Source organism: Arachis hypogaea, chromosome 19 (genome assembly GCF_003086295.3).
Source record: "Arachis hypogaea cultivar Tifrunner chromosome 19, arahy.Tifrunner.gnm2.J5K5, whole genome shotgun sequence".
NCBI lineage: Eukaryota > Viridiplantae > Streptophyta > Magnoliopsida > Fabales > Fabaceae > Arachis > Arachis hypogaea.
In genome coordinates, this window is record NC_092054.1 from 52,152,477 (window position 1) to 52,156,750 (window position 4,274).

The 4,274-nt window shown below is 35.1% G+C and overlaps 1 non-coding gene across 1 annotated transcript; it reads right to left on the reverse strand.

Annotated features, from left to right (window-relative positions):
* Positions 1–3,689: 3,689 nt before the first annotated feature.
* Positions 3,690–3,797, reverse strand: LOC112781001 (small nucleolar RNA R71). The gene has a single exon (XR_003191802.1). It is a non-coding gene; the product is annotated as a small nucleolar RNA R71 (small nucleolar RNA).
* Between the last annotated feature and the right edge of the window lie 477 nt (positions 3,798–4,274).

Genomic DNA, 4,274 nt, shown 5'->3' on the forward strand with positions numbered 1-4,274 from the left:
TTGCAAAGTGGAGTTCAACGCCCAAACTGGCACAAAAGCTGGCGTTCAACTCCAAGAATGACCTCTCCATGTGTAGACTTCAGGCTCAGCCCAAGCACACACTAAGTGGGCCCTGGAAGTGGATTTATGCATCAATTACTTACTTTTGTAAACCCTAGTGACTAGTTTATTATAAATAGAACTTTTTATCATTGTATTCGTAGACTTGGTTACTCCGGTTCCCCTCTGGGACCGAGACCAATGAACTCCATTATCACTTATGTATTTTCAACGGTAGAGTTTTTGCACTCCATAGATTAAGGTGTGGAGCTCTGCTGTTCCTCAAAGATTAATGCAAAGTACTACTGTTTTCTATTCAATTCATCTTATTTCACTTCTAAGATATTCATTCGCACTTCAACCTGAATGTGATGAACGTGACAATCATCATCATTCCCTATGAACGCGTGCCTGACAACCACTTCCGTTCTACATTAGATTGAATGAGTATCTCTTAGATCTCTTAATCAGAATCTTTGTGGTATAAGCTAGATTGATGGCGGCATTCATGAGAGTCCGGAAAGTCTAAACCTTGTCCGTGGTATTCCGAGTAGGACTCTCGGATTGAATGACTGTGACGAACTCCAAACTCGCGAGTGCTGGGCGTAGTGACAGACGCAAAAGGATAGTAAATTCTATTCCAGTATGATCGAGAACCTCCAAGATGATTAGCCATGCAGTGACAGCGCATCAGACCATTTTCACAGAGAGGAATAGGATGCAACCAACGACAAGGGTGATGCCTCCAGACGATTAGCCGTGCTGTGACAGAGCATTTGGACCATTTTCCCGAGAGGATTGAAAGTAGCCATTGGCACCGGTGACATCCTTACATAAAGCCAACCATAGAAAGGAGTAAGACGGATTGGATGAAGACAGCAGGAAAGCAGAGGTTCAGAGGAATGAATGCATCTTCATACGCTTATCTGAAATTCTCACCAATGACTTACATAAGTATTTCTATCCTTATTTTAGTATTAATTTCGAAAACTCCATAACTATTTTATATCCGCCTGACTGAGATTTACAAGGTGACCATAGCTTGCTTCATACCAACAATCTCCGCGGGATCGACCTTTACTCACGTAAGGTTTATTACTTGGACGACCCAGTGCACTTGCTGGTTAGTTATGCGAAGTTGTGAAGATATGTTTAGACCATGGTTCTGTGCATCCGTTTTTGGTGCCATCGCCAGGGAATCAATTTGGAACAATAATTCACAACCTGAGTAACAATTTCACATACCAAGTTTTTGGCGCCGTTGCCGGGGATTGTTCGAGTTTGGACAACTGACGGTTCATCTTGTTGCTCAGATTAGGTAACTTTCTTTTTGTTTTCTTTTCAAAAAGTTTTCAAAAATCGTTCAAAAATTTCTCCTTTGTTTTCGGAAAAAAAAAAGAAAAAAAAATGTTTTCAAAAATATATTTTTCTTCAGAATTTTTAAGAATGAATTCTAGTGTTTCATGAAACATGTTGAATCCTATCTGGCTGTAAAGCCATACCCAAACTGCTTTGGGATTGGTCTTCAACTAATCACCTCAATGGATGTAATTTACATGCTAGAGCTTGGCTGGCTGTTAAGCCATGCCTGACCCTTTGATTGGAGCTTTAGACTAAAGAGCATAAGATTCCTGGAATTCATATTAAAAATTTTGGAATCCTTATTTTTCTTTTTCAAAATGATTTTCGAAAAAATTAAAAGAAAATACAAAAAAATTTCATAAAATCATAAAAATCAAAAATATTTTTCATGTTTCTTGTTTGAGTCATGTGTCATGTTATAAGTTTGGTGTCAATTGCATAGTCATTTTGTGTTTTTCGAAAATTCATGCATTCATGGTGTTCTTCATGATCTTCAAGTTGTTCTTGGTAAGTCTTCTTGTTTGATCTTGATGTTTTCTTGTTTTGCATCTTTTCTTGTTTTACATGTGCATTTTTGCATCCATAGAGTCTAAACATGAAAGATTTCTAAGTTTGGTGTCTTGCATGTTTTCTTTGCATTAAAAATTTTTCAAAAACATGTTCTTGATGTTCATCTTGACATTCAAAGTGTTCTTGGTGTTCATCTTGACATTCATAGTGTTCTTGTATTCATCACATACTTTGATCCAAAATTTTCATGCATTGAGTCTTTTTCATGTTTTTCTCTCTCATCATAAAAAATTCAAAAATCAAAAAAATATCTTTCCCTTTTTCTCTCTTAAAATTTCGAAAATTAGATTTGAATTTTTCAAAAAATTTTAAAATCTAGTTGTTTTTATGAGTCAAATCAAATTTTCAATTTAAAAAAATCTTATCTTTTTCAAAATCTTTTTCAAAAATCAAATATTTTTTCAATTTTTTTTAGTTATTTTCGAAAATTTTAAAAATATTTTTCAAAAATCTTTTTCTTAATTTTACATCATATTTTCGAAAATAACATCATCAATTAATGTTTTGATTCAAAAATTTCAAGTTTGTTACTTACTTGTTAAGAAAGATTCAAACTTTAAGTTCTAGAATCATATCTTGTGATTTCTTGTGAATCAAGTCATTAATTGAGATTTTAAAAATTAAATCTTTTTCAAAAACTAATTTCTATCATATCTTTTAAAAAATATCTTCTTATCTTACCTTTTTCAAAAAAGTGATTGCAAAATATCTTTTCTAACTTCCTAACTTCTTATCTTTTCAAAATTTGTTTCAACTAACTAACTAACTTTTTGTTTGTTTCTTACCTTTTTCAAAACTACCTAACTAACTCTCTCTCTCTAATTTTTGAAAAAAAATCTTCCCTCTTTTTCAAAATTTCTTTTTAATTAGACTAATTATTTTATTTTTTATTTGAATTTTCGAAAAACTACTAACCTTTTTCAAAAACTATTTTCGAAAATCACTAACTCTTTTTCAAAAATTATTTTCGAAAATTCTCTCCTCCTCTCATCCCCTTCTAATTATTTATTCATCTACTAACACTTCTCTTCATCTCGCATCTCTGCTCCTATCATCACCTTTGTGTTTGGATTCTTCATTCTTCTTCACCCCTATTCCTTTTCTTCTTCTACTAACAATAAGGAACCTCTTTACTGTGACATAGAGGATTCCTCTTCTTTTCTTTTTCTCTTCTCTTTCTTATGAGCAAGGACAAAGAAAAAGGCATTCTTGTTGAAGCTGATCCAGAACCTGAAAGGACTCTGAAGAGAAAACTAAGAGAAGCTAAATTACAACAATCCAGAGACAACCTTATTGAAAATTTTGAACAAGTAAAGGAGATGGCAGCCGAACCCAACAACAATAATGCAAGGAGAATGCTTGGTGACTTTACTGCACCTAATTCCAATTTACATGGAAGAAGCATCTCCATTCCTACCATTGGAGCAAACAATTTTGAGCTGAAACCTCAGCTAGTTTCTCTGATGCAGCAGAACTGCAAGTTTCATGGACTTCCATCTGAAGATCCTTTTCAGTTCTTAACTGAATTCTTGTAGATCTGTGATACTGTTAAGACTAATGGAGTAGATCCTGAAGTCTACAGGCTCATGCTTTTCCCTTTTGCTGTAAGAGACAGAGCTAGAATATGGTTGGACTCTCAACCCAAAGACAGCCTGAACTCTTGGGATAAGCTGGTCACGGCTTTCTTAGCCAAGTTCTTTCCTCCTCAAAAGCTGAGCAAGCTTAGAGCTGATGTTCAAACCTTCAGACAGAAAGAAGGTGAATCCCTCTATGAAGCTTGGGAAAGATACAAGCAGCTGACCAAAAAGTGTCCTTCTGACATGCTTTCAGAATGGACCATCCTGGATATATTTTATGATGGTTTATCTGAGCTATCAAAGATGTCATTGGATACTTCTGCAGGTGGATCCATTCACCTAAAGAAAACGCCTACAGAAGCTCAAGAACTCATTGACATGGTTGCTAATAACCAGTTTATGTACACTTCTGAGAGGAATCCTGTGAGTAATGGGACGCCTATGAAGAAGGGAGTTCTTGAAATTGATACTCTGAATACCATATTGGCTCAGAATAAAATATTGACTCAGCAAGTCAATATGATTTCTCAGAGTCTGAATGGAATGCAAGCTGCATCCAACAGTACTCAAGAGGCATCTTCTGAGGAAGAAGCTTATGATCCTGAGAACCCTGCAATAGCAGAGTTAAAATACATGGGTGAACCATATGGAAACACCTACAATCCATCATGGAGAAATCACCCAAATCTCTCATGGAAGGATCAACAGCATCAACAAGGCTTTAAT